Genomic DNA, 26,584 nt, shown 5'->3' on the forward strand with positions numbered 1-26,584 from the left:
AAACAGATGGATTAATAAAACAGACAAACACCACACAGAGAGAAATCAACCAAAATGAAATAAAACAGGACACGGGAAGAAGAAGGGAGGTATGTAGAAAGGCTTGCGGACGTCAATGGCCTTTGAGGCGTCTTTGAGGGAGGGACGCCCCACAACAGGGTTAATGTGGGACCTACGGCTAGTTCTGGTTAGAAGTCTAGCTGCTGTATTTTGGATTAACTGTAAACGTTTTAAAGAAGACTGACCGAGGCAGGTGTAGAGGGAGTTACAGTAGCCTAACCGGGAGAAAATGAACGCGTGGATTCATTGTTCAAGAACAACGGGGGACAATATAGGCCTTATTTTTGCAATATTTCTTAACTGAGGAAAACAGGACTGGACAAGCTCATTAACGGGACGGTCAAGCGTCGTATACTGGTCGAAGGTGATACCTTTAGAAGACCTTTGGCCGTGGACTTAAACGTTGGGGTGAAGCGGGCCAATGAACTGAGTAGCAGCGGTGACAAGGATCGGTGCTCCCACGCATCTTGTTATGGACAGCTGTTTTTGCTTTTCACAAACACACGAGGCTCTGCCAAACTGCAAAGCCTGCCAAAAATAGATTTAACTCGTGGGTGTTCCTCTCCACGGAAGTCTTTAGTAAAAGGCGAAAGACTTGTGTTTATGAAGAGAAACCAGAGTAAGTACGGCCCGCTCCTCGACAGCAGCCCAAGGAGCCCAGTCGTCCCAGCCACAACCTTCACGGTGAGCCTCACTCGCCTCCCGGGCCAAACCCATTCCCCTACCCCGCGCTGCGCTTCAGGGAGTTTTGGGCGCCGGGATTGCTCGTCTGTCACGTCGTTGCCACTAGATCTTCTGGGGCCTGTACTACGAAGCAGGTTCTGCATGCCGGGGACATATTTTCCTTAGCTGGCCTCCCCGAGCCTAACATCGGCCACCCAGATAACCAGTACTAGGAAGCTGCCTAGCCACGAGGTCAAACGCGACAAAGAAGACCAGGAAATGCAGCCAAAGTACTACCGCCCCCCTCAGGCGCTCGAGAGGAGCAGGAGACATCAGAAGCGGATCAAAATGTGGAAACGCTTCACGATTTTGCATGTCATCCTTTCGCAGGGGCCATGCTAATCTTCTCTGTATCGAATCCAATTTTTCATACATGCTGCCGTAGCAAGCACACAAGTCCTCAGGCGCTGCTTCCCTTTTACTACCCCGTGGGCAGAATGGCCCCTTGACCGCGGTGCAGTCTGGAGGACTTGTGAAAATCACAAAGTGGGTAAGGCCAGAAATGGCCTCATGCCAAATGAGGGGGCCACGCACAATTTGTCTGTCACGCAGGAGGCTTCATTTGGGCCCCAAAGCTAAGCATCCACTCCTATCACGCATGACAGGAAGCCACACTGCGCAGAGTTCTTCATGCCAAACCTCTTAAAAAATTGGTGATATCGTGCTACACAAACAAAATCGACAGGCTGAGCACTTGGCGTGTGTCCCACCTTGGTTGTCGCCCTTCTCTGAAAGCCAGCAGGGGGTGCCGGACTAGATGGCCCATTGGGTCAAAGTTTTACTCCAGGCCCTTTTTCGGGTAAGGCCGAGCCGACGACATTCTTGAGAATGTCGCGTTCGGTATGCACAATATATTTTCTACATGTAACCGGCAAGAAACTTTGTCAGAGAGCAGGAACCTGTGATTGACATACCCCGCCGCAATGCTGAGGATTGGTTTTCAGACGCGGGCTACCAGACAACAAAAGTAGGCAGGTGGCCGCAGACACTCCAGTGAGGACAAACGCAGGGAAAATGCTGTGCAGATTCAACGTGTATTTCGCAGCTCTTTGCAATACGGCAACATTCCCACTCTGTCATGTTTGTCTGCTAATCAAATCAGAGGTGCAAATCTCACTCTGTGTCACTCTACGTTGCACGCCGCACTTTTGCCCCAGTTGTCATGGCTGACATGCAGCCATCTGAGACGGGCAGACTGAGGAGGCTGCTGCATTTCTTCTGAGTAATTGGCATTCCACAAAGCAGAGAGAAGGGTGCACCGTTCCCAGCGGCACTGCAATGCCGGGTCGATGCGTGGAGTGAACGGAGCAAGCCCGTTTTTCAACTCCAAGTGCAAAAAAACCTTTTAATATGTTGTCCCCTTATAGAGGACGTATCAGATATTAAACTGATAAGAACAGATACTACACTTGATCTTAGCCAAAAGGCCGAGAAGCGATGAACCCTTGCTGTTTGCTGCCCCGCCCCACCTCCTGCACAGTTCTGGCTCGTCGTGGTGCAGTCGTTTCAAACGACCGCAAGAACGACTGCCGCTTGGCAGCTCCGCCCAGGAGCTCCTTGGTAAGTAGGTAAGTAAGTAAGTAAGTAAGTAAGTAAGTAAATAAGTAAGTAAGTGAGCTTTTGTTCATACAGCACTTTTTAAAACACACAGTCACAACGTGCTTTACAGACACATACACGTGCAAAATCGAAACAGATGGATTAATAAAACAGACAAACACCACACAGAGAGAAATCAACCAAAATGAAATAAAACAGGACACGGGAAGAAGAAGGGAGGTATGTAGAAAGGCTTGCGGACGTCAATGGCCTTTGAGGCGTCTTTGAGGGAGGGACGCCCCACAACAGGGTTAATGTGGGACCTACGGCTAGTTCTGGTTAGAAGTCTAGCTGCTGTATTTTGGATTAACTGTAAACGTTTTAAAGAAGACTGACCGAGGCAGGTGTAGAGGGAGTTACAGTAGCCTAACCGGGAGAAAATGAACGCGTGGATTCATTGTTCAAGAACAACGGGGGACAATATAGGCCTTATTTTTGCAATATTTCTTAACTGAGGAAAACAGGACTGGACAAGCTCATTAACGGGACGGTCAAGCGTCGTATACTGGTCGAAGGTGATACCTTTAGAAGACCTTTGGCCGTGGACTTAAACGTTGGGGTGAAGCGGGCCAATGAACTGAGTAGCAGCGGTGACAAGGATCGGTGCTCCCACGCATCTTGTTATGGACAGCTGTTTTTGCTTTTCACAAACACACGAGGCTCTGCCAAACTGCAAAGCCTGCCAAAAATAGATTTAACTCGTGGGTGTTCCTCTCCACGGAAGTCTTTAGTAAAAGGCGAAAGACTTGTACGTTATGAAGAGAAACCAGAGCAAGTACGGCCCGCTCCTCGACAGCAGCCCAAGGAGCCCAGTCGTCCCAGCCACAACCTTCACGGTGAGCCTCACTCGCCTCCCGGGCCACACCCATTCCCCTACCCCGCGCTGCGCTTCAGGGAGTTTTGGGCGCCGGGATTGCTCGTCTGTCACGTCGTTGCCACTAGACCTTCTGGGGCCTGTACTACGAAGCAGGTTCTGCATGCCGGGGACATATTTTCCTTAGCTGGCCTCCCCGAGCCTAACATCGGCCACCCAGATAACCAGTACTAGGAAGCTGCCTAGCCACGAGGTCAAACGCGACAAAGAAGACCAGGAAATGCAGCCAAAGTACTACCGCCCCCCTCAGGCGCTCGAGAGGAGCAGGAGACATCAGAAGCGGATCAAAATGTGGAAACGCTTCACGATTTTGCGTGTCATCCTTTCGCAGGGGCCATGCTAATCTTCTCTGTATCGAATCCAATTTTTCATACGTGCTGCCGTAGCAAGCACACAAGTCCTCAGGCGCTGCTTCCCTTTTACTACCCCGTGGGCAGAATGGCCCCTTGACCGCGGTGCAGTCTGGAGGACTTGTGAAAATCACAAAGTGGGTAAGGCCAGAAATGGCCTCATGCCAAATGAGGGGGCCACGCACAATTTGTCTGTCACGCAGGAGGCTTCATTTGGGCCCCAAAGCTAAGCATCCACTCCTATCACGCATGACAGGAAGCCACACTGCGCAGAGTTCTTCATGCCAAACCTCTTAAAAAATTGGTGATATCGTGCTACACAAACAAAATCGACAGGCTGAGCACTTGGCGTGTGTCCGACCTTGGTTGTCGCCCTTCTCTGAAAGCCAGCAGGGGGTGCCGGACTAGATGGCCCATTGGGTCAAAGTTTTACTCCAGGCCCTTTTTCGGGTAAGGCCGAGCCGACGACATTCTTGAGAATGTCGCGTTCGGTATGCACAATATATTTTCTACATGTAACCGGCAAGAAACTTTGTCAGAGAGCAGGAACCTGTGATTGACATACCCCGCCGCAATGCTGAGGATTGGTTTTCAGACGCGGGCTACCAGACAACAAAAGTAGGCAGGTGGCCGCAGACACTCCAGTGAGGACAAACGCAGGGAAAATGCTGTGCAGATTCAACGTGTATTTCGCAGCTCTTTGCAATACGGCAACGTTCCCACTCTGTCATGTTTGTCTGCTAATCAAATCAGAGGTGCAAATCTCACTCTGTGTCACTCTACGTTGCACGCCGCACTTTTGCCCCAGTTGTCATGGCTGACATGCAGCCATCTGAGACGGGCAGACTGAGGAGGCTGCTGCATTTCTTCTGAGTAATTGGCATTCCACAAAGCAAAGAGAAGGGTGCACCGTTCCCAGCGGCACTGCAATGCCGGGTCGATGCGTGGAGTGAACGGAGCAAGCCCCTTTTTCAACTCCAAGTGCAAAAAATCCTTTTAATATGTTGTCCCCTTATAGAGGACGTATCAGATATTAAACTGATAAGAACAGATACTACACTTGATCTTAGCCAAAAGGCCGAGAAGCGATGAACCCTTGCTGTTTGCTGCCCCGCCCCACCTCCTGCACAGTTCTGGCTCGTCGTGGTGCAGTCGTTTCAAACGACCGCAAGAACGACTGCCGCTTGGCAGCTCCGCCCAGGAGCTCCTTGGTAAGTAGGTAAGTAAGTAAGTAAGTAAGTAAGTAAGTAAATAAGTAAGTAAGTGAGCTTTTGTTCATACAGCACTTTTTAAAACACACAGTCACAACGTGCTTTACAGACACATACACGTGCAAAATCGAAACAGATGGATTAATAAAACAGACAAACACCACACAGAGAGAAATCAACCAAAATGAAATAAAACAGGACACGGGAAGAAGAAGGGAGGTATGTAGAAAGGCTTGCGGACGTCAATGGCCTTTGAGGCGTCTTTGAGGGAGGGACGCCCCACAACAGGGTTAATGTGGGACCTACGGCTAGTTCTGGTTAGAAGTCTAGCTGCTGTATTTTGGATTAACTGTAAACGTTTTAAAGAAGACTGACCGAGGCAGGTGTAGAGGGAGTTACAGTAGCCTAACCGGGAGAAAATGAACGCGTGGATTCATTGTTCAAGAACAACGGGGGACAATATAGGCCTTATTTTTGCAATATTTCTTAACTGAGGAAAACAGGACTGGACAAGCTCATTAACGGGACGGTCAAGCGTCGTATACTGGTCGAAGGTGATACCTTTAGAAGACCTTTGGCCGTGGACTTAAACGTTGGGGTGAAGCGGGCCAATGAACTGAGTAGCAGCGGTGACAAGGATCGGTGCTCCCACGCATCTTGTTATGGACAGCTGTTTTTGCTTTTCACAAACACACGAGGCTCTGCCAAACTGCAAAGCCTGCCAAAAATAGATTTAACTCGTGGGTGTTCCTCTCCACGGAAGTCTTTAGTAAAAGGCGAAAGACTTGTACGTTATGAAGAGAAACCAGAGCAAGTACGGCCCGCTCCTCGACAGCAGCCCAAGGAGCCCAGTCGTCCCAGCCACAACCTTCACGGTGAGCCTCACTCGCCTCCCGGGCCACACCCATTCCCCTACCCCGCGCTGCGCTTCAGGGAGTTTTGGGCGCCGGGATTGCTCGTCTGTCACGTCGTTGCCACTAGACCTTCTGGGGCCTGTACTACGAAGCAGGTTCTGCATGCCGGGGACATATTTTCCTTAGCTGGCCTCCCCGAGCCTAACATCGGCCACCCAGATAACCAGTACTAGGAAGCTGCCTAGCCACGAGGTCAAACGCGACAAAGAAGACCAGGAAATGCAGCCAAAGTACTACCGCCCCCCTCAGGCGCTCGAGAGGAGCAGGAGACATCAGAAGCGGATCAAAATGTGGAAACGCTTCACGATTTTGCGTGTCATCCTTTCGCAGGGGCCATGCTAATCTTCTCTGTATCGAATCCAATTTTTCATACGTGCTGCCGTAGCAAGCACACAAGTCCTCAGGCGCTGCTTCCCTTTTACTACCCCGTGGGCAGAATGGCCCCTTGACCGCGGTGCAGTCTGGAGGACTTGTGAAAATCACAAAGTGGGTAAGGCCAGAAATGGCCTCATGCCAAATGAGGGGGCCACGCACAATTTGTCTGTCACGCAGGAGGCTTCATTTGGGCCCCAAAGCTAAGCATCCACTCCTATCACGCATGACAGGAAGCCACACTGCGCAGAGTTCTTCATGCCAAACCTCTTAAAAAATTGGTGATATCGTGCTACACAAACAAAATCGACAGGCTGAGCACTTGGCGTGTGTCCGACCTTGGTTGTCGCCCTTCTCTGAAAGCCAGCAGGGGGTGCCGGACTAGATGGCCCATTGGGTCAAAGTTTTACTCCAGGCCCTTTTTCGGGTAAGGCCGAGCCGACGACATTCTTGAGAATGTCGCGTTCGGTATGCACAATATATTTTCTACATGTAACCGGCAAGAAACTTTGTCAGAGAGCAGGAACCTGTGATTGACATACCCCGCCGCAATGCTGAGGATTGGTTTTCAGACGCGGGCTACCAGACAACAAAAGTAGGCAGGTGGCCGCAGACACTCCAGTGAGGACAAACGCAGGGAAAATGCTGTGCAGATTCAACGTGTATTTCGCAGCTCTTTGCAATACGGCAACGTTCCCACTCTGTCATGTTTGTCTGCTAATCAAATCAGAGGTGCAAATCTCACTCTGTGTCACTCTACGTTGCACGCCGCACTTTTGCCCCAGTTGTCATGGCTGACATGCAGCCATCTGAGACGGGCAGACTGAGGAGGCTGCTGCATTTCTTCTGAGTAATTGGCATTCCACAAAGCAGAGAGAAGGGTGCACCGTTCCCAGCGGCACTGCAATGCCGGGTCGATGCGTGGAGTGAACGGAGCAAGCCCGTTTTTCAACTCCAAGTGCAAAAAAACCTTTTAATATGTTGTCCCCTTATAGAGGACGTATCAGATATTAAACTGATAAGAACAGATACTACACTTGATCTTAGCCAAAAGGCCGAGAAGCGATGAACCCTTGCTGTTTGCTGCCCCGCCCCACCTCCTGCACAGTTCTGGCTCGTCGTGGTGCAGTCGTTTCAAACGACCGCAAGAACGACTGCCGCTTGGCAGCTCCGCCCAGGAGCTCCTTGGTAAGTAGGTAAGTAAGTAAGTAAGTAAGTAAGTAAGTAAATAAGTAAGTAAGTGAGCTTTTGTTCATACAGCACTTTTTAAAACACACAGTCACAACGTGCTTTACAGACACATACACGTGCAAAATCGAAACAGATGGATTAATAAAACAGACAAACACCACACAGAGAGAAATCAACCAAAATGAAATAAAACAGGACACGGGAAGAAGAAGGGAGGTATGTAGAAAGGCTTGCGGACGTCAATGGCCTTTGAGGCGTCTTTGAGGGAGGGACGCCCCACAACAGGGTTAATGTGGGACCTACGGCTAGTTCTGGTTAGAAGTCTAGCTGCTGTATTTTGGATTAACTGTAAACGTTTTAAAGAAGACTGACCGAGGCAGGTGTAGAGGGAGTTACAGTAGCCTAACCGGGAGAAAATGAACGCGTGGATTCATTGTTCAAGAACAACGGGGGACAATATAGGCCTTATTTTTGCAATATTTCTTAACTGAGGAAAACAGGACTGGACAAGCTCATTAACGGGACGGTCAAGCGTCGTATACTGGTCGAAGGTGATACCTTTAGAAGACCTTTGGCCGTGGACTTAAACGTTGGGGTGAAGCGGGCCAATGAACTGAGTAGCAGCGGTGACAAGGATCGGTGCTCCCACGCATCTTGTTATGGACAGCTGTTTTTGCTTTTCACAAACACACGAGGCTCTGCCAAACTGCAAAGCCTGCCAAAAATAGATTTAACTCGTGGGTGTTCCTCTCCACGGAAGTCTTTAGTAAAAGGCGAAAGACTTGTACGTTATGAAGAGAAACCAGAGTAAGTACGGCCCGCTCCTCGACAGCAGCCCAAGGAGCCCAGTCGTCCCAGCCACAACCTTCACGGTGAGCCTCACTCGCCTCCCGGGCCACACCCATTCCCCTACCCCGCGCTGCGCTTCAGGGAGTTTTGGGCGCCGGGATTGCTCGTCTGTCACGTCGTTGCCACTAGACCTTCTGGGGCCTGTACTACGAAGCAGGTTCTGCATGCCGGGGACATATTTTCCTTAGCTGGCCTCCCCGAGCCTAACATCGGCCACCCAGATAACCAGTACTAGGAAGCTGCCTAGCCACGAGGTCAAACGCGACAAAGAAGACCAGGAAATGCAGCCAAAGTACTACCGCCCCCCTCAGGCGCTCGAGAGGAGCAGGAGACATCAGAAGCGGATCAAAATGTGGAAACGCTTCACGATTTTGCGTGTCATCCTTTCGCAGGGGCCATGCTAATCTTCTCTGTATCGAATCCAATTTTTCATACGTGCTGCCGTAGCAAGCACACAAGTCCTCAGGCGCTGCTTCCCTTTTACTACCCCGTGGGCAGAATGGCCCCTTGACCGCGGTGCAGTCTGGAGGACTTGTGAAAATCACAAAGTGGGTAAGGCCAGAAATGGCCTCATGCCAAATGAGGGGGCCACGCACAATTTGTCTGTCACGCAGGAGGCTTCATTTGGGCCCCAAAGCTAAGCATCCACTCCTATCACGCATGACAGGAAGCCACACTGCGCAGAGTTCTTCATGCCAAACCTCTTAAAAAATTGGTGATATCGTGCTACACAAACAAAATCGACAGGCTGAGCACTTGGCGTGTGTCCGACCTTGGTTGTCGCCCTTCTCTGAAAGCCAGCAGGGGGTGCCGGACTAGATGGCCCATTGGGTCAAAGTTTTACTCCAGGCCCTTTTTCGGGTAAGGCCGAGCCGACGACATTCTTGAGAATGTCGCGTTCGGTATGCACAATATATTTTCTACATGTAACCGGCAAGAAACTTTGTCAGAGAGCAGGAACCTGTGATTGACATACCCCGCCGCAATGCTGAGGATTGGTTTTCAGACGCGGGCTACCAGACAACAAAAGTAGGCAGGTGGCCGCAGACACTCCAGTGAGGACAAACGCAGGGAAAATGCTGTGCAGATTCAACGTGTATTTCGCAGCTCTTTGCAATACGGCAACGTTCCCACTCTGTCATGTTTGTCTGCTGATCAAATCAGAGGTGCAAATCTCACTCTGTGTCACTCTACGTTGCACGCCGCACTTTTGCCCCAGTTGTCATGGCTGACATGCAGCCATCTGAGACGGGCAGACTGAGGAGGCTGCTGCATTTCTTCTGAGTAATTGGCATTCCACAAAGCAGAGAGAAGGGTGCACCGTTCCCAGCGGCACTGCAATGCCGGGTCGATGCGTGGAGTGAACGGAGCAAGCCCGTTTTTCAACTCCAAGTGCAAAAAAACCTTTTAATATGTTGTCCCCTTATAGAGGACGTATCAGATATTAAACTGATAAGAACAGATACTACACTTGATCTTAGCCAAAAGGCCGAGAAGCGATGAACCCTTGCTGTTTGCTGCCCCGCCCCACCTCCTGCACAGTTCTGGCTCGTCGTGGTGCAGTCGTTTCAAACGACCGCAAGAACGACTGCCGCTTGGCAGCTCCGCCCAGGAGCTCCTTGGTAAGTAGGTAAGTAAGTAAGTAAGTAAGTAAGTAAGTAAATAAGTAAGTAAGTGAGCTTTTGTTCATACAGCACTTTTTAAAACACACAGTCACAACGTGCTTTACAGACACATACACGTGCAAAATCGAAACAGATGGATTAATAAAACAGACAAACACCACACAGAGAGAAATCAACCAAAATGAAATAAAACAGGACACGGGAAGAAGAAGGGAGGTATGTAGAAAGGCTTGCGGACGTCAATGGCCTTTGAGGCGTCTTTGAGGGAGGGACGCCCCACAACAGGGTTAATGTGGGACCTACGGCTAGTTCTGGTTAGAAGTCTAGCTGCTGTATTTTGGATTAACTGTAAACGTTTTAAAGAAGACTGACCGAGGCAGGTGTAGAGGGAGTTACAGTAGCCTAACCGGGAGAAAATGAACGCGTGGATTCATTGTTCAAGAACAACGGGGGACAATATAGGCCTTATTTTTGCAATATTTCTTAACTGAGGAAAACAGGACTGGACAAGCTCATTAACGGGACGGTCAAGCGTCGTATACTGGTCGAAGGTGATACCTTTAGAAGACCTTTGGCCGTGGACTTAAACGTTGGGGTGAAGCGGGCCAATGAACTGAGTAGCAGCGGTGACAAGGATCGGTGCTCCCACGCATCTTGTTATGGACAGCTGTTTTTGCTTTTCACAAACACACGAGGCTCTGCCAAACTGCAAAGCCTGCCAAAAATAGATTTAACTCGTGGGTGTTCCTCTCCACGGAAGTCTTTAGTAAAAGGCGAAAGACTTGTACGTTATGAAGAGAAACCAGAGTAAGTACGGCCCGCTCCTCGACAGCAGCCCAAGGAGCCCAGTCGTCCCAGCCACAACCTTCACGGTGAGCCTCACTCGCCTCCCGGGCCACACCCATTCCCCTACCCCGCGCTGCGCTTCAGGGAGTTTTGGGCGCCGGGATTGCTCGTCTGTCACGTCGTTGCCACTAGACCTTCTGGGGCCTGTACTACGAAGCAGGTTCTGCATGCCGGGGACATATTTTCCTTAGCTGGCCTCCCCGAGCCTAACATCGGCCACCCAGATAACCAGTACTAGGAAGCTGCCTAGCCACGAGGTCAAACGCGACAAAGAAGACCAGGAAATGCAGCCAAAGTACTACCGCCCCCCTCAGGCGCTCGAGAGGAGCAGGAGACATCAGAAGCGGATCAAAATGTGGAAACGCTTCACGATTTTGCGTGTCATCCTTTCGCAGGGGCCATGCTAATCTTCTCTGTATCGAATCCAATTTTTCATACGTGCTGCTGTAGCAAGCACACAAGTCCTCAGGCGCTGCTTCCCTTTTACTACCCCGTGGGCAGAATGGCCCCTTGACCGCGGTGCAGTCTGGAGGACTTGTGAAAATCACAAAGTGGGTAAGGCCAGAAATGGCCTCATGCCAAATGAGGGGGCCACGCACAATTTGTCTGTCACGCAGGAGGCTTCATTTGGGCCCCAAAGCTAAGCATCCACTCCTATCACGCATGACAGGAAGCCACACTGCGCAGAGTTCTTCATGCCAAACCTCTTAAAAAATTGGTGATATCGTGCTACACAAACAAAATCGACAGGCTGAGCACTTGGCGCGTGTCCGACCTTGGTTGTCGCCCTTCTCTGAAAGCCAGCAGGGGGTGCCGGACTAGATGGCCCATTGGGTCAAAGTTTTACTCCAGGCCCTTTTTCGGGTAAGGCCGAGCCGACGACATTCTTGAGAATGTCGCGTTCGGTATGCACAATATATTTTCTACATGTAACCGGCAAGAAACTTTGTCAGAGAGCAGGAACCTGTGATTGACATACCCCGCCGCAATGCTGAGGATTGGTTTTCAGACGCGGGCTACCAGACAACAAAAGTAGGCAGGTGGCCGCAGACACTCCAGTGAGGACAAACGCAGGGAAAATGCTGTGCAGATTCAACGTGTATTTCGCAGCTCTTTGCAATACGGCAACGTTCCCACTCTGTCTTGTTTGTCTGCTAATCAAATCAGAGGTGCAAATCTCACTCTGTGTCACTCTACGTTGCACGCCGCACTTTTGCCCCAGTTGTCATGGCTGACATGCAGCCATCTGAGACGGGCAGACTGAGGAGGCTGCTGCATTTCTTCTGAGTAATTGGCATTCCACAAAGCAGAGAGAAGGGTGCACCGTTCCCAGCGGCACTGCAATGCCGGGTCGATGCGTGGAGTGAACGGAGCAAGCCCCTTTTTCAACTCCAAGTGCAAAAAATCCTTTTAATATGTTGTCCCCTTATAGAGGACGTATCAGATATTAAACTGATAAGAACAGATACTACACTTGATCTTAGCCAAAAGGCCGAGAAGCGATGAACCCTTGCTGTTTGCTGCCCCGCCCCACCTCCTGCACAGTTCTGGCTCGTCGTGGTGCAGTCGTTTCAAACGACTGCAAGAACGACTGCCGCTTGGCAGCTCCGCCCAGGAGCTCCTTGGTAAGTAGGTAAGTAAGTAAGTAAGTAAGTAAATAAGTAAGTAAGTGAGCTTTTGTTCATACAGCACTTTTTAAAACACACAGTCACAACGTGCTTTACAGACACATACACGTGCAAAATCGAAACAGATGGATTAATAAAACAGACAAACACCACACAGAGAGAAATCAACCAAAATGAAATAAAACAGGACACGGGAAGAAGAAGGGAGGTATGTAGAAAGGCTTGCGGACGTCAATGGCCTTTGAGGCGTCTTTGAGGGAGGGACGCCCCACAACAGGGTTAATGTGGGACCTACGGCTAGTTCTGGTTAGAAGTCTAGCTGCTGTATTTTGGATTAACTGTAAACGTTTTAAAGAAGACTGACCGAGGCAGGTGTAGAGGGAGTTACAGTAGCCTAACCGGGAGAAAATGAACGCGTGGATTCATTGTTCAAGAACAACGGGGGACAATATAGGCCTTATTTTTGCAATATTTCTTAACTGAGGAAAACAGGACTGGACAAGCTCATTAACGGGACGGTCAAGCGTCGTATACTGGTCGAAGGTGATACCTTTAGAAGACCTTTGGCCGTGGACTTAAACGTTGGGGTGAAGCGGGCCAATGAACTGAGTAGCAGCGGTGACAAGGATCGGTGCTCCCACGCATCTTGTTATGGACAGCTGTTTTTGCTTTTCACAAACACACGAGGCTCTGCCAAACTGCAAAGCCTGCCAAAAATAGATTTAACTCGTGGGTGTTCCTCTCCACGGAAGTCTTTAGTAAAAGGCGAAAGACTTGTACGTTATGAAGAGAAACCAGAGTAAGTACGGCCCGCTCCTCGACAGCAGCCCAAGGAGCCCAGTCGTCCCAGCCACAACCTTCACGGTGAGCCTCACTCGCCTCCCGGGCCACACCCATTCCCCTACCCCGCGCTGCGCTTCAGGGAGTTTTGGGCGCCGGGATTGCTCGTCTGTCACGTCGTTGCCACTAGACCTTCTGGGGCCTGTACTACGAAGCAGGTTCTGCATGCCGGGGACATATTTTCCTTAGCTGGCCTCCCCGAGCCTAACATCGGCCACCCAGATAACCAGTACTAGGAAGCTGCCTAGCCACGAGGTCAAACGCGACAAAGAAGACCAGGAAATGCAGCCAAAGTACTACCGCCCCCCTCAGGCGCTCGAGAGGAGCAGGAGACATCAGAAGCGGATCAAAATGTGGAAACGCTTCACGATTTTGCGTGTCATCCTTTCGCAGGGGCCATGCTAATCTTCTCTGTATCGAATCCAATTTTTCATACGTGCTGCCGTAGCAAGCACACAAGTCCTCAGGCGCTGCTTCCCTTTTACTACCCCGTGGGCAGAATGGCCCCTTGACCGCGGTGCAGTCTGGAGGACTTGTGAAAATCACAAAGTGGGTAAGGCCAGAAATGGCCTCATGCCAAATGAGGGGGCCACGCACAATTTGTCTGTCACGCAGGAGGCTTCATTTGGGCCCCAAAGCTAAGCATCCACTCCTATCACGCATGACAGGAAGCCACACTGCGCAGAGTTCTTCATGCCAAACCTCTTAAAAAATTGGTGATATCGTGCTACACAAACAAAATCGACAGGCTGAGCACTTGGCGTGTGTCCGACCTTGGTTGTCGCCCTTCTCTGAAAGCCAGCAGGGGGTGCCGGACTAGATGGCCCATTGGGTCAAAGTTTTACTCCAGGCCCTTTTTCGGGTAAGGCCGAGCCGACGACATTCTTGAGAATGTCGCGTTCGGTATGCACAATATATTTTCTACATGTAACCGGCAAGAAACTTTGTCAGAGAGCAGGAACCTGTGATTGACATACCCCGCCGCAATGCTGAGGATTGGTTTTCAGACGCGGGCTACCAGACAACAAAAGTAGGCAGGTGGCCGCAGACACTCCAGTGAGGACAAACGCAGGGAAAATGCTGTGCAGATTCAACGTGTATTTCGCAGCTCTTTGCAATACGGCAACGTTCCCACTCTGTCATGTTTGTCTGCTAATCAAATCAGAGGTGCAAATCTCACTCTGTGTCACTCTACGTTGCACGCCGCACTTTTGCCCCAGTTGTCATGGCTGACATGCAGCCATCTGAGACGGGCAGACTGAGGAGGCTGCTGCATTTCTTCTGAGTAATTGGCATTCCACAAAGCAGAGAGAAGGGTGCACCGTTCCCAGCGGCACTGCAATGCCGGGTCGATGCGTGGAGTGAACGGAGCAAGCCCCTTTTTCAACTCCAAGTGCAAAAAATCCTTTTAATATGTTGTCCCCTTATAGAGGACGTATCAGATATTAAACTGATAAGAACAGATACTACACTTGATCTTAGCCAAAAGGCCGAGAAGCGATGAACCCTTGCTGTTTGCTGCCCCGCCCCACCTCCTGCACAGTTCTGGCTCGTCGTGGTGCAGTCGTTTCAAACGACCGCAAGAACGACTGCCGCTTGGCAGCTCCGCCCAGGAGCTCCTTGGTAAGTAGGTAAGTAAGTAAGTAAGTAAGTAAGTAAGTAAATAAGTAAGTAAGTGAGCTTTTGTTCATACAGCACTTTTTAAAACACACAGTCACAACGTGCTTTACAGACACATACACGTGCAAAATCGAAACAGATGGATTAATAAAACAGACAAACACCACACAGAGAGAAATCAACCAAAATGAAATAAAACAGGACACGGGAAGAAGAAGGGAGGTATGTAGAAAGGCTTGCGGACGTCAATGGCCTTTGAGGCGTCTTTGAGGGAGGGACGCCCCACAACAGGGTTAATGTGGGACCTACGGCTAGTTCTGGTTAGAAGTCTAGCTGCTGTATTTTGGATTAACTGTAAACGTTTTAAAGAAGACTGACCGAGGCAGGTGTAGAGGGAGTTACAGTAGCCTAACCGGGAGAAAATGAACGCGTGGATTCATTGTTCAAGAACAACGGGGGACAATATAGGCCTTATTTTTGCAATATTTCTTAACTGAGGAAAACAGGACTGGACAAGCTCATTAACGGGACGGTCAAGCGTCGTATACTGGTCGAAGGTGATACCTTTAGAAGACCTTTGGCCGTGGACTTAAACGTTGGGGTGAAGCGGGCCAATGAACTGAGTAGCAGCGGTGACAAGGATCGGTGCTCCCACGCATCTCGTTATGGACAGCTGTTTTTGCTTTTCACAAACACACGAGGCTCTGCCAAACTGCAAAGCCTGCCAAAAATAGATTTAACTCGTGGGTGTTCCTCTCCACGGAAGTCTTTAGTAAAAGGCGAAAGACTTGTACGTTATGAAGAGAAACCAGAGTAAGTACGGCCCGCTCCTCGACAGCAGCCCAAGGAGCCCAGTCGTCCCAGCCACAACCTTCACGGTGAGCCTCACTCGCCTCCCGGGCCACACCCATTCCCCTACCCCGCGCTGCGCTTCAGGGAGTTTTGGGCGCCGGGATTGCTCGTCTGTCACGTCGTTGCCACTAGACCTTCTGGGGCCTGTACTACGAAGCAGGTTCTGCATGCCGGGGACATATTTTCCTTAGCTGGCCTCCCCGAGCCTAACATCGGCCACCCAGATAACCAGTACTAGGAAGCTGCCTAGCCACGAGGTCAAACGCGACAAAGAAGACCAGGAAATGCAGCCAAAGTACTACCGCCCCCCTCAGGCGCTCGAGAGGAGCAGGAGACATCAGAAGCGGATCAAAATGTGGAAACGCTTCACGATTTTGCGTGTCATCCTTTCGCAGGGGCCATGCTAATCTTCTCTGTATCGAATCCAATTTTTCATACGTGCTGCCGTAGCAAGCACACAAGTCCTCAGGCGCTGCTTCCCTTTTACTACCCCGTGGGCAGAATGGCCCCTTGACCGCGGTGCAGTCTGGAGGACTTGTGAAAATCACAAAGTGGGTAAGGCCAGAAATGGCCTCATGCCAAATGAGGGGGCCACGCACAATTTGTCTGTCACGCAGGAGGCTTCATTTGGGCCCCAAAGCTAAGCATCCACTCCTATCACGCATGACAGGAAGCCACACTGCGCAGAGTTCTTCATGCCAAACCTCTTAAAAAATTGGTGATATCGTGCTACACAAACAAAATCGACAGGCTGAGCACTTGGCGCGTGTCCGACCTTGGTTGTCGCCCTTCTCTGAAAGCCAGCAGGGGGTGCCGGACTAGATGGCCCATTGGGTCAAAGTTTTACTCCAGGCCCTTTTTCGGGTAAGGCCGAGCCGACGACATTCTTGAGAATGTCGCGTTCGGTATGCACAATATATTTTCTACATGTAACCGGCAAGAAACTTTGTCAGAGAGCAGGAACCTGTGATTGACATACCCCGCCGCAATGCTGAGGATTGGTTTTCAGACGCGGGCTACCAGACAACAAAAGTAGGCAGGTGGCCGCAGACACTCCAGTGAGGACAAACGCAGGGAAAATGCTGTGCAGATTCAACGTGTATTTCGCAGCTCTTTGCAATACGGCAACGTTCCCACTCTGTCATGTTTGTCTGCTAATCAAATCAGAGGTGCAAATCTCACTCTGTGTCACTCTACGTTGCACGCTGCACTTTTGCCCCAGTTGTCATGGCTGACATGCAGCCATCTGAGACGGGCAGACTGAGGAGGCTGCTGCATTTCTTCTGAGTAATTGGCATTCCACAAAGCAGAGAGAAGGGTGCACCGTTCCCAGCGGCACTGCAATGCCGGGTCGATGCGTGGAGTGAACGGAGCAAGCCCCTTTTTCAACTCCAAGTGCAAAAAATCCTTTTAATATGTTGTCCCCTTATAGAGGACGTATCAGATATTAAACTGATAAGAACAGATACTACACTTGATCTTAGCCAAAAGGCCGAGAAGCAATGAACCCTTGCTGTTTGCTGCCCCGCCCCACCTCCTGCACAGTTCTGGCTCGTCGTGGTGCAGTCGTTTCAAACGACCGCAAGAACGACTGCCGCTTGGCAGCTCCGCCCAGGAGCTCCTTGGTAAGTAGGTAAGTAAGTAAGTAAGTAAGTAAGTAAGTAAATAAGTAAGTAAGTGAGCTTTTGTTCATACAGCACTTTTTAAAACACACAGTCACAACGTGCTTTACAGACACATACACGTGCAAAATCGAAACAGATGGATTAATAAAACAGACAAACACCACACAGAGAGAAATCAACCAAAATGAAATAAAACAGGACACGGGAAGAAGAAGGGAGGTATGTAGAAAGGCTTGCGGACGTCAATGGCCTTTGAGGCGTCTTTGAGGGAGGGACGCCCCACAACAGGGTTAATGTGGGACCTACGGCTAGTTCTGGTTAGAAGTCTAGCTGCTGTATTTTGGATTAACTGTAAACGTTTTAAAGAAGACTGACCGAGGCAGGTGTAGAGGGAGTTACAGTAGCCTAACCGGGAGAAAATGAACGCGTGGATTCATTGTTCAAGAACAACGGGGGACAATATAGGCCTTATTTTTGCAATATTTCTTAACTGAGGAAAACAGGACTGGACAAGCTCATTAACGGGACGGTCAAGCGTCGTATACTGGTCGAAGGTGATACCTTTAGAAGACCTTTGGCCGTGGACTTAAACGTTGGGGTGAAGCGGGCCAATGAACTGAGTAGCAGCGGTGACAAGGATCGGTGCTCCCACGCATCTTGTTATGGACAGTTGTTTTTGCTTTTCACAAACACACGAGGCTCTGCCAAACTGCAAAGCCTGCCAAAAATAGATTTAACTCGTGGGTGTTCCTCTCCACGGAAGTCTTTAGTAAAAGGCGAAAGACTTGTACGTTATGAAGAGAAACCAGAGTAAGTACGGCCCGCTCCTCGACAGCAGCCCAAGGAGCCCAGTCGTCCCAGCCACAACCTTCACGGTGAGCCTCACTCGCCTCCCGGGCCACACCCATTCCCCTACCCCGTGCTGCGCTTCAGGGAGTTTTGGGCGCCGGGATTGCTCGTCTGTCACGTCGTTGCCACTAGACCTTCTGGGGCCTGTACTACGAAGCAGGTTCTGCATGCCGGGGACATATTTTCCTTAGCTGGCCTCCCCGAGCCTAACATCGGCCACCCAGATAACCAGTACTAGGAAGCTGCCTAGCCACGAGGTCAAACGCGACAAAGAAGACCAGGAAATGCAGCCAAAGTACTACCGCCCCCCTCAGGCGCTCGAGAGGAGCAGGAGACATCAGAAGCGGATCAAAATGTGGAAACGCTTCACGATTTTGCGTGTCATCCTTTCGCAGGGGCCATGCTAATCTTCTCTGTATCGAATCCAATTTTTCATACGTGCTGCCGTAGCAAGCACACAAGTCCTCAGGCGCTGCTTCCCTTTTACTACCCCGTGGGCAGAATGGCCCCTTGACCGCGGTGCAGTCTGGAGGACTTGTGAAAATCACAAAGTGGGTAAGGCCAGAAATGGCCTCATGCCAAATGAGGGGGCCACGCACAATTTGTCTGTCACGCAGGAGGCTTCATTTGGGCCCCAAAGCTAAGCATCCACTCCTATCACGCATGACAGGAAGCCACACTGCGCAGAGTTCTTCATGCCAAACCTCTTAAAAAATTGGTGATATCGTGCTACACAAACAAAATCGACAGGCTGAGCACTTGGCGTGTGTCCGACCTTGGTTGTCGCCCTTCTCTGAAAGCCAGCAGGGGGTGCCGGACTAGATGGCCCATTGGGTCAAAGTTTTACTCCAGGCCCTTTTTCGGGTAAGGCCGAGCCGACGACATTCTTGAGAATGTCGCGTTCGGTATGCACAATATATTTTCTACATGTAACCGGCAAGAAACTTTGTCAGAGAGCAGGAACCTGTGATTGACATACCCCGCCGCAATGCTGAGGATTGGTTTTCAGACGCGGGCTACCAGACAACAAAAGTAGGCAGGTGGCCGCAGACACTCCAGTGAGGACAAACGCAGGGAAAATGCTGTGCAGATTCAACGTGTATTTCGCAGCTCTTTGCAATACGGCAACGTTCCCACTCTGTCATGTTTGTCTGCTAATCAAATCAGAGGTGCAAATCTCACTCTGTGTCACTCTACGTTGCACGCCGCACTTTTGCCCCAGTTGTCATGGCTGACATGCAGCCATCTGAGACGGGCAGACTGAGGAGGCTGCTGCATTTCTTCTGAGTAATTGGCATTCCACAAAGCAGAGAGAAGGGTGCACCGTTCCCAGCGGCACTGCAATGCCGGGTCGATGCGTGGAGTGAACGGAGCAAGCCCCTTTTTCAACTCCAAGTGCAAAAAATCCTTTTAATATGTTGTCCCCTTATAGAGGACGTATCAGATATTAAACTGATAAGAACAGATACTACACTTGATCTTAGCCAAAAGGCCGAGAAGCGATGAACCCTTGCTGTTTGCTGCCCCGCCCCACCTCCTGCACAGTTCTGGCTCGTCGTGGTGCAGTCGTTTCAAACGACTGCAAGAACGACTGCCGCTTGGCAGCTCCGCCCAGGAGCTCCTTGGTAAGTAGGTAAGTAAGTAAGTAAGTAAGTAAATAAGTAAGTAAGTGAGCTTTTGTTCATACAGCACTTTTTAAAACACACAGTCACAACGTGCTTTACAGACACATACACGTGCAAAATCGAAACAGATGGATTAATAAAACAGACAAACACCACACAGAGAGAAATCAACCAAAATGAAATAAAACAGGACACGGGAAGAAGAAGGGAGGTATGTAGAAAGGCTTGCGGACGTCAATGGCCTTTGAGGCGTCTTTGAGGGAGGGACGCCCCACAACAGGGTTAATGTGGGACCTACGGCTAGTTCTGGTTAGAAGTCTAGCTGCTGTATTTTGGATTAACTGTAAACGTTTTAAAGAAGACTGACCGAGGCAGGTGTAGAGGGAGTTACAGTAGCCTAACCGGGAGAAAATGAACGCGTGGATTCATTGTTCAAGAACAACGGGGGACAATATAGGCCTTATTTTTGCAATATTTCTTAACTGAGGAAAACAGGACTGGACAAGCTCATTAACGGGACGGTCAAGCGTCGTATACTGGTCGAAGGTGATACCTTTAGAAGACCTTTGGCCGTGGACTTAAACGTTGGGGTGAAGCGGGCCAATGAACTGAGTAGCAGCGGTGACAAGGATCGGTGCTCCCACGCATCTTGTTATGGACAGTTGTTTTTGCTTTTCACAAACACACGAGGCTCTGCCAAACTGCAAAGCCTGCCAAAAATAGATTTAACTCGTGGGTGTTCCTCTCCACGGAAGTCTTTAGTAAAAGGCGAAAGACTTGTACGTTATGAAGAGAAACCAGAGTAAGTACGGCCCGCTCCTCGACAGCAGCCCAAGGAGCCCAGTCGTCCCAGCCACAACCTTCACGGTGAGCCTCACTCGCCTCCCGGGCCACACCCATTCCCCTACCCCGCGCTGCGCTTCAGGGAGTTTTGGGCGCCGGGATTGCTCGTCTGTCACGTCGTTGCCACTAGACCTTCTGGGGCCTGTACTACGAAGCAGGTTCTGCATGCCGGGGACATATTTTCCTTAGCTGGCCTCCCCGAGCCTAACATCGGCCACCCAGATAACCAGTACTAGGAAGCTGCCTAGCCACGAGGTCAAACGCGACAAAGAAGACCAGGAAATGCAGCCAAAGTACTACCGCCCCCCTCAGGCGCTCGAGAGGAGCAGGAGACATCAGAAGCGGATCAAAATGTGGAAACGCTTCACGATTTTGCGTGTCATCCTTTCGCAGGGGCCATGCTAATCTTCTCTGTATCGAATCCAATTTTTCATACGTGCTGCCGTAGCAAGCACACAAGTCCTCAGGCGCTGCTTCCCTTTTACTACCCCGTGGGCAGAATGGCCCCTTGACCGCGGTGCAGTCTGGAGGACATGTGAAAATCACAAAGTGGGTAAGGCCAGAAATGGCCTCATGCCAAATGAGGGGGCCACGCACAATTTGTCTGTCACGCAGGAGGCTTCATTTGGGCCCCAAAGCTAAGCATCCACTCCTATCACGCATGACAGGAAGCCACACTGCGCAGAGTTCTTCATGCCAAACCTCTTAAAAAATTGGTGATATCGTGCTACACAAACAAAATCGACAGGCTGAGCACTTGGCGCGTGTCCGACCTTGGTTGTCGCCCTTCTCTGAAAGCCAGCAGGGGGTGCCGGACTAGATGGCCCATTGGGTCAAAGTTTTACTCCAGGCCCTTTTTCGGGTAAGGCCGAGCCGACGACATTCTTGAGAATGTCGCGTTCGGTATGCACAATATATTTTCTACATGTAACCGGCAAGAAACTTTGTCAGAGAGCAGGAACCTGTGATTGACATACCCCGCCGCAATGCTGAGGATTGGTTTTCAGACGCGGGCTACCAGACAACAAAAGTAGGCAGGTGGCCGCAGACACTCCAGTGAGGACAAACGCAGGGAAAATGCTGTGCAGATTCAACGTGTATTTCGCAGCTCTTTGCAATACGGCAACGTTCCCACTCTGTCATGTTTGTCTGCTAATCAAATCAGAGGTGCAAATCTCACTCTGTGTCACTCTACGTTGCACGCCGCACTTTTGCCCCAGTTGTCATGGCTGACATGCAGCCATCTGAGACGGGCAGACTGAGGAGGCTGCTGCATTTCTTCTGAGTAATTGGCATTCCACAAAGCAGAGAGAAGGGTGCACCGTTCCCAGCAGCCCTGCAATGCCGGGTCGATGCGTGGAGTGAACGGAGCAAGCCCCTTTTTCAACTCCAAGTGCAAAAAATCCTTTTAATATGTTGTCCCCTTATAGAGGACGTATCAGATATTAAACTGATAAGAACAGATACTACACTTGATCTTAGCCAAAAGGCCGAGAAGCGATGAACCCTTGCTGTTTGCTGCCCCGCCCCACCTCCTGCACAGTTCTGGCTCGTCGTGGTGCAGTCGTTTCAAACGACCGCAAGAACGACTGCCGCTTGGCAGCTCCGCCCAGGAGCTCCTTGGTAAGTAGGTAAGTAAGTAAGTAAGTAAATAAGTAAGTAAGTGAGCTTTTGTTCATACAGCACTTTTTAAAACACACAGTCACAACGTGCTTTACAGACACATACACGTGCAAAATCGAAACAGATGGATTAATAAAACAGACAAACACCACACAGAGAGAAATCAACCAAAATGAAATAAAACAGGACACGGGAAGAAGAAGGGAGGTATGTAGAAAGGCTTGCGGACGTCAATGGCCTTTGAGGCGTCTTTGAGGGAGGGACGCCCCACAACAGGGTTAATGTGGGACCTACGGCTAGTTCTGGTTAGAAGTCTAGCTGCTGTATTTTGGATTAACTGTAAACGTTTTAAAGAAGACTGACCGAGGCAGGTGTAGAGGGAGTTACAGTAGCCTAACCGGGAGAAAATGAACGCGTGGATTCATTGTTCAAGAACAACGGGGGACAATATAGGCCTTATTTTTGCAATATTTCTTAACTGAGGAAAACAGGACTGGACAAGCTCATTAACGGGACGGTCAAGCGTCGTATACTGGTCGAAGGTGATACCTTTAGAAGACCTTTGGCCGTGGACTTAAACGTTGGGGTGAAGCGGGCCAATGAACTGAGTAGCAGCGGTGACAAGGATCGGTGCTCCCACGCATCTCGTTATGGACAGCTGTTTTTGCTTTTCACAAACACACGAGGCTCTGCCAAACTGCAAAGCCTGCCAAAAATAGATTTAACTCGTGGGTGTTCCTCTCCACGGAAGTCTTTAGTAAAAGGCGAAAGACTTGTACGTTATGAAGAGAAACCAGAGTAAGTACGGCCCGCTCCTCGACAGCAGCCCAAGGAGCCCAGTCGTCCCAGCCACAACCTTCACGGTGAGCCTCACTCGCCTCCCGGGCCACACCCATTCCCCTACCCCGTGCTGCGCTTCAGGGAGTTTTGGGCGCCGGGATTGCTCGTCTGTCACGTCGTTGCCACTAGACCTTCTGGGGCCTGTACTACGAAGCAGGTTCTGCATGCCGGGGACATATTTTCCTTAGCTGGCCTCCCCGAGCCTAACATCGGCCACCCAGATAACCAGTACTAGGAAGCTGCCTAGCCACGAGGTCAAACGCGACAAAGAAGACCAGGAAATGCAGCCAAAGTACTACCGCCCCCCTCAGGCGCTCGAGAGGAGCAGGAGACATCAGAAGCGGATCAAAATGTGGAAACGCTTCACGATTTTGCGTGTCATCCTTTCGCAGGGGCCATGCTAATCTTCTCTGTATCGAATCCAATTTTTCATACGTGCTGCCGTAGCAAGCACACAAGTCCTCAGGCGCTGCTTCCCTTTTACTACCCCGTGGGCAGAATGGCCCCTTGACCGCGGTGCAGTCTGGAGGACTTGTGAAAATCACAAAGTGGGTAAGGCCAGAAATGGCCTCATGCCAAATGAGGGGGCCACGCACAATTTGTCTGTCACGCAGGAGGCTTCATTTGGGCCCCAAAGCTAAGCATCCACTCCTATCACGCATGACAGGAAGCCACACTGCGCAGAGTTCTTCATGCCAAACCTCTTAAAAAATTGGTGATATCGTGCTACACAAACAAAATCGACAGGCTGAGCACTTGGCGTGTGTCCGACCTTGGTTGTCGCCCTTCTCTGAAAGCCAGCAGGGGGTGCCGGACTAGATGGCCCATTGGGTCAAAGTTTTACTCCAGGCCCTTTTTCGGGTAAGGCCGAGCCGACGACATTCTTGAGAATGTCGCGTTCGGTATGCACAATATATTTTCTACATGTAACCGGCAAGAAACTTTGTCAGAGAGCAGGAACCTGTGATTGACATACCCCGCCGCAATGCTGAGGATTGGTTTTCAGACGCGGGCTACCAGACAACAAAAGTAGGCAGGTGGCCGCAGACACTCCAGTGAGGACAAACGCAGGGAAAATGCTGTGCAGATTCAACGTGTATTTCGCAGCTCTTTGCAATACGGCAACGTTCCCACTCTGTCATGTTTGTCTGCTAATCAAATCAGAGGTGCAAATCTCACTCTGTGTCACTCTACGTTGCACGCCGCACTTTTGCCCCAGTTGTCATGGCTGACATGCAGCCATCTGAGACGGGCAGACTGAGGAGGCTGCTGCATTTCTTCTGAGTAATTGGCATTCCACAAAGCAGAGAGAAGGGTGCACCGTTCCCAGCGGCACTGCAATGCCGGGTCGATGCGTGGAGTGAACGGAGCAAGCCCCTTTTTCAACTCCAAGTGCAAAAAATCCTTTTAATATGTTGTCCCCTTATAGAGGACGTATCAGATATTAAACTGATAAGAACAGATACTACACTTGATCTTAGCCAAAAGGCCGAGAAGCGATGAACCCTTGCTGTTTGCTGCCCCGCCCCACCTCCTGCACAGTTCTGGCTCGTCGTGGTGCAGTCGTTTCAAACGACTGCAAGAACGACTGCCGCTTGGCAGCTCCGCCCAGGAGCTCCTTGGTAAGTAGGTAAGTAAGTAAGTAAGTAAGTAAATAAGTAAGTAAGTGAGCTTTTGTTCATACAGCACTTTTTAAAACACACAGTCACAACGTGCTTTACAGACACATACACGTGCAAAATCGAAACAGATGGATTAATAAAACAGACAAACACCACACAGAGAGAAATCAACCAAAATGAAATAAAACAGGACACGGGAAGAAGAAGGGAGGTATGTAGAAAGGCTTGCGGACGTCAATGGCCTTTGAGGCGTCTTTGAGGGAGGGACGCCCCACAACAGGGTTAATGTGGGACCTACGGCTAGTTCTGGTTAGAAGTCTAGCTGCTGTATTTTGGATTAACTGTAAACGTTTTAAAGAAGACTGACCGAGGCAGGTGTAGAGGGAGTTACAGTAGCCTAACCGGGAGAAAATGAACGCGTGGATTCATTGTTCAAGAACAACGGGGGACAATATAGGCCTTATTTTTGCAATATTTCTTAACTGAGGAAAACAGGACTGGACAAGCTCATTAACGGGACGGTCAAGCGTCGTATACTGGTCGAAGGTGATACCTTTAGAAGACCTTTGGCCGTGGACTTAAACGTTGGGGTGAAGCGGGCCAATGAACTGAGTAGCAGCGGTGACAAGGATCGGTGCTCCCACGCATCTTGTTATGGACAGTTGTTTTTGCTTTTCACAAACACACGAGGCTCTGCCAAACTGCAAAGCCTGCCAAAAATAGATTTAACTCGTGGGTGTTCCTCTCCACGGAAGTCTTTAGTAAAAGGCGAAAGACTTGTACGTTATGAAGAGAAACCAGAGTAAGTACGGCCCGCTCCTCGACAGCAGCCCAAGGAGCCCAGTCGTCCCAGCCACAACCTTCACGGTGAGCCTCACTCGCCTCCCGGGCCACACCCATTCCCCTACCCCGCGCTGCGCTTCAGGGAGTTTTGGGCGCCGGGATTGCTCGTCTGTCACGTCGTTGCCACTAGACCTTCTGGGGCCTGTACTACGAAGCAGGTTCTGCATGCCGGGGACATATTTTCCTTAGCTGGCCTCCCCGAGCCTAACATCGGCCACCCAGATAACCAGTACTAGGAAGCTGCCTAGCCACGAGGTCAAACGCGACAAAGAAGACCAGGAAATGCAGCCAAAGTACTACCGCCCCCCTCAGGCGCTCGAGAGGAGCAGGAGACATCAGAAGCGGATCAAAATGTGGAAACGCTTCACGATTTTGCGTGTCATCCTTTCGCAGGGGCCATGCTAATCTTCTCTGTATCGAATCCAATTTTTCATACGTGCTGCCGTAGCAAGCACACAAGTCCTCAGGCGCTGCTTCCCTTTTACTACCCCGTGGGCAGAATGGCCCCTTGACCGCGGTGCAGTCTGGAGGACATGTGAAAATCACAAAGTGGGTAAGGCCAGAAATGGCCTCATGCCAAATGAGGGGGCCACGCACAATTTGTCTGTCACGCAGGAGGCTTCATTTGGGCCCCAAAGCTAAGCATCCACTCCTATCACGCATGACAGGAAGCCACACTGCGCAGAGTTCTTCATGCCAAACCTCTTAAAAAATTGGTGATATCGTGCTACACAAACAAAATCGACAGGCTGAGCACTTGGCGCGTGTCCGACCTTGGTTGTCGCCCTTCTCTGAAAGCCAGCAGGGGGTGCCGGACTAGATGGCCCATTGGGTCAAAGTTTTACTCCAGGCCCTTTTTCGGGTAAGGCCGAGCCGACGACATTCTTGAGAATGTCGCGTTCGGTATGCACAATATATTTTCTACATGTAACCGGCAAGAAACTTTGTCAGAGAGCAGGAACCTGTGATTGACATACCCCGCCGCAATGCTGAGGATTGGTTTTCAGACGCGGGCTACCAGACAACAAAAGTAGGCAGGTGGCCGCAGACACTCCAGTGAGGACAAACGCAGGGAAAATGCTGTGCAGATTCAACGTGTATTTCGCAGCTCTTTGCAATACGGCAACGTTCCCACTCTGTCATGTTTGTCTGCTAATCAA

General features: G+C 50.4%; 32 non-coding genes across 32 annotated transcripts; all 32 read right to left on the reverse strand.

The window, feature by feature from the left end:
• Positions 1–568: 568 nt before the first annotated feature.
• On the reverse strand, positions 569–683 carry LOC137190304 (U5 spliceosomal RNA). Its single transcript, XR_010930132.1, has one exon. It is a non-coding gene; the product is annotated as a U5 spliceosomal RNA (small nuclear RNA).
• A 385-nt stretch (positions 684–1,068) lies between these two features.
• On the reverse strand, positions 1,069–1,175 carry LOC137190390 (U6 spliceosomal RNA). The gene has a single exon (XR_010930216.1). It is a non-coding gene; the product is annotated as a U6 spliceosomal RNA (small nuclear RNA).
• An 856-nt stretch (positions 1,176–2,031) lies between these two features.
• On the reverse strand, positions 2,032–2,222 carry LOC137190103 (U2 spliceosomal RNA). Its single transcript, XR_010929941.1, has one exon. It is a non-coding gene; the product is annotated as a U2 spliceosomal RNA (small nuclear RNA).
• Positions 2,223–3,041: 819 nt separating this feature from the next.
• LOC137190282 (U5 spliceosomal RNA) lies at positions 3,042–3,157 on the reverse strand. The gene has a single exon (XR_010930112.1). It is a non-coding gene; the product is annotated as a U5 spliceosomal RNA (small nuclear RNA).
• A 385-nt stretch (positions 3,158–3,542) lies between these two features.
• Positions 3,543–3,649, reverse strand: LOC137190355 (U6 spliceosomal RNA). Its single transcript, XR_010930181.1, has one exon. It is a non-coding gene; the product is annotated as a U6 spliceosomal RNA (small nuclear RNA).
• Positions 3,650–4,505: 856 nt separating this feature from the next.
• LOC137189973 (U2 spliceosomal RNA) lies at positions 4,506–4,696 on the reverse strand. The gene has a single exon (XR_010929814.1). It is a non-coding gene; the product is annotated as a U2 spliceosomal RNA (small nuclear RNA).
• Positions 4,697–5,515: 819 nt separating this feature from the next.
• LOC137190283 (U5 spliceosomal RNA) lies at positions 5,516–5,631 on the reverse strand. Its single transcript, XR_010930113.1, has one exon. It is a non-coding gene; the product is annotated as a U5 spliceosomal RNA (small nuclear RNA).
• Positions 5,632–6,016: 385 nt separating this feature from the next.
• Positions 6,017–6,123, reverse strand: LOC137190356 (U6 spliceosomal RNA). Its single transcript, XR_010930182.1, has one exon. It is a non-coding gene; the product is annotated as a U6 spliceosomal RNA (small nuclear RNA).
• An 856-nt stretch (positions 6,124–6,979) lies between these two features.
• On the reverse strand, positions 6,980–7,170 carry LOC137190104 (U2 spliceosomal RNA). Its single transcript, XR_010929942.1, has one exon. It is a non-coding gene; the product is annotated as a U2 spliceosomal RNA (small nuclear RNA).
• An 819-nt stretch (positions 7,171–7,989) lies between these two features.
• LOC137190198 (U5 spliceosomal RNA) lies at positions 7,990–8,105 on the reverse strand. The gene has a single exon (XR_010930029.1). It is a non-coding gene; the product is annotated as a U5 spliceosomal RNA (small nuclear RNA).
• A 385-nt stretch (positions 8,106–8,490) lies between these two features.
• Positions 8,491–8,597, reverse strand: LOC137190357 (U6 spliceosomal RNA). The gene has a single exon (XR_010930183.1). It is a non-coding gene; the product is annotated as a U6 spliceosomal RNA (small nuclear RNA).
• An 856-nt stretch (positions 8,598–9,453) lies between these two features.
• LOC137190105 (U2 spliceosomal RNA) lies at positions 9,454–9,644 on the reverse strand. The gene has a single exon (XR_010929943.1). It is a non-coding gene; the product is annotated as a U2 spliceosomal RNA (small nuclear RNA).
• An 819-nt stretch (positions 9,645–10,463) lies between these two features.
• LOC137190199 (U5 spliceosomal RNA) lies at positions 10,464–10,579 on the reverse strand. Its single transcript, XR_010930030.1, has one exon. It is a non-coding gene; the product is annotated as a U5 spliceosomal RNA (small nuclear RNA).
• Positions 10,580–10,964: 385 nt separating this feature from the next.
• Positions 10,965–11,071, reverse strand: LOC137190368 (U6 spliceosomal RNA). Its single transcript, XR_010930194.1, has one exon. It is a non-coding gene; the product is annotated as a U6 spliceosomal RNA (small nuclear RNA).
• Positions 11,072–11,927: 856 nt separating this feature from the next.
• Positions 11,928–12,118, reverse strand: LOC137189974 (U2 spliceosomal RNA). Its single transcript, XR_010929815.1, has one exon. It is a non-coding gene; the product is annotated as a U2 spliceosomal RNA (small nuclear RNA).
• An 811-nt stretch (positions 12,119–12,929) lies between these two features.
• On the reverse strand, positions 12,930–13,045 carry LOC137190200 (U5 spliceosomal RNA). The gene has a single exon (XR_010930031.1). It is a non-coding gene; the product is annotated as a U5 spliceosomal RNA (small nuclear RNA).
• Positions 13,046–13,430: 385 nt separating this feature from the next.
• LOC137190359 (U6 spliceosomal RNA) lies at positions 13,431–13,537 on the reverse strand. Its single transcript, XR_010930185.1, has one exon. It is a non-coding gene; the product is annotated as a U6 spliceosomal RNA (small nuclear RNA).
• Positions 13,538–14,393: 856 nt separating this feature from the next.
• LOC137189976 (U2 spliceosomal RNA) lies at positions 14,394–14,584 on the reverse strand. Its single transcript, XR_010929817.1, has one exon. It is a non-coding gene; the product is annotated as a U2 spliceosomal RNA (small nuclear RNA).
• An 819-nt stretch (positions 14,585–15,403) lies between these two features.
• Positions 15,404–15,519, reverse strand: LOC137190201 (U5 spliceosomal RNA). The gene has a single exon (XR_010930032.1). It is a non-coding gene; the product is annotated as a U5 spliceosomal RNA (small nuclear RNA).
• Positions 15,520–15,904: 385 nt separating this feature from the next.
• Positions 15,905–16,011, reverse strand: LOC137190360 (U6 spliceosomal RNA). The gene has a single exon (XR_010930186.1). It is a non-coding gene; the product is annotated as a U6 spliceosomal RNA (small nuclear RNA).
• Positions 16,012–16,867: 856 nt separating this feature from the next.
• On the reverse strand, positions 16,868–17,058 carry LOC137189983 (U2 spliceosomal RNA). Its single transcript, XR_010929824.1, has one exon. It is a non-coding gene; the product is annotated as a U2 spliceosomal RNA (small nuclear RNA).
• An 819-nt stretch (positions 17,059–17,877) lies between these two features.
• Positions 17,878–17,993, reverse strand: LOC137190202 (U5 spliceosomal RNA). The gene has a single exon (XR_010930033.1). It is a non-coding gene; the product is annotated as a U5 spliceosomal RNA (small nuclear RNA).
• A 385-nt stretch (positions 17,994–18,378) lies between these two features.
• Positions 18,379–18,485, reverse strand: LOC137190361 (U6 spliceosomal RNA). The gene has a single exon (XR_010930187.1). It is a non-coding gene; the product is annotated as a U6 spliceosomal RNA (small nuclear RNA).
• Positions 18,486–19,341: 856 nt separating this feature from the next.
• Positions 19,342–19,532, reverse strand: LOC137189977 (U2 spliceosomal RNA). Its single transcript, XR_010929818.1, has one exon. It is a non-coding gene; the product is annotated as a U2 spliceosomal RNA (small nuclear RNA).
• An 811-nt stretch (positions 19,533–20,343) lies between these two features.
• Positions 20,344–20,459, reverse strand: LOC137190203 (U5 spliceosomal RNA). The gene has a single exon (XR_010930034.1). It is a non-coding gene; the product is annotated as a U5 spliceosomal RNA (small nuclear RNA).
• Positions 20,460–20,844: 385 nt separating this feature from the next.
• Positions 20,845–20,951, reverse strand: LOC137190362 (U6 spliceosomal RNA). Its single transcript, XR_010930188.1, has one exon. It is a non-coding gene; the product is annotated as a U6 spliceosomal RNA (small nuclear RNA).
• An 856-nt stretch (positions 20,952–21,807) lies between these two features.
• LOC137190017 (U2 spliceosomal RNA) lies at positions 21,808–21,998 on the reverse strand. Its single transcript, XR_010929856.1, has one exon. It is a non-coding gene; the product is annotated as a U2 spliceosomal RNA (small nuclear RNA).
• An 807-nt stretch (positions 21,999–22,805) lies between these two features.
• Positions 22,806–22,921, reverse strand: LOC137190204 (U5 spliceosomal RNA). Its single transcript, XR_010930035.1, has one exon. It is a non-coding gene; the product is annotated as a U5 spliceosomal RNA (small nuclear RNA).
• A 385-nt stretch (positions 22,922–23,306) lies between these two features.
• Positions 23,307–23,413, reverse strand: LOC137190363 (U6 spliceosomal RNA). The gene has a single exon (XR_010930189.1). It is a non-coding gene; the product is annotated as a U6 spliceosomal RNA (small nuclear RNA).
• Positions 23,414–24,269: 856 nt separating this feature from the next.
• LOC137189978 (U2 spliceosomal RNA) lies at positions 24,270–24,460 on the reverse strand. The gene has a single exon (XR_010929819.1). It is a non-coding gene; the product is annotated as a U2 spliceosomal RNA (small nuclear RNA).
• Positions 24,461–25,271: 811 nt separating this feature from the next.
• LOC137190205 (U5 spliceosomal RNA) lies at positions 25,272–25,387 on the reverse strand. Its single transcript, XR_010930036.1, has one exon. It is a non-coding gene; the product is annotated as a U5 spliceosomal RNA (small nuclear RNA).
• Positions 25,388–25,772: 385 nt separating this feature from the next.
• LOC137190364 (U6 spliceosomal RNA) lies at positions 25,773–25,879 on the reverse strand. Its single transcript, XR_010930190.1, has one exon. It is a non-coding gene; the product is annotated as a U6 spliceosomal RNA (small nuclear RNA).
• Positions 25,880–26,584: the final 705 nt, after the last annotated feature.

Source organism: Thunnus thynnus, chromosome 9, assembly GCF_963924715.1.
Source record: "Thunnus thynnus chromosome 9, fThuThy2.1, whole genome shotgun sequence".
Lineage (NCBI taxonomy): Eukaryota > Metazoa > Chordata > Actinopteri > Scombriformes > Scombridae > Thunnus > Thunnus thynnus.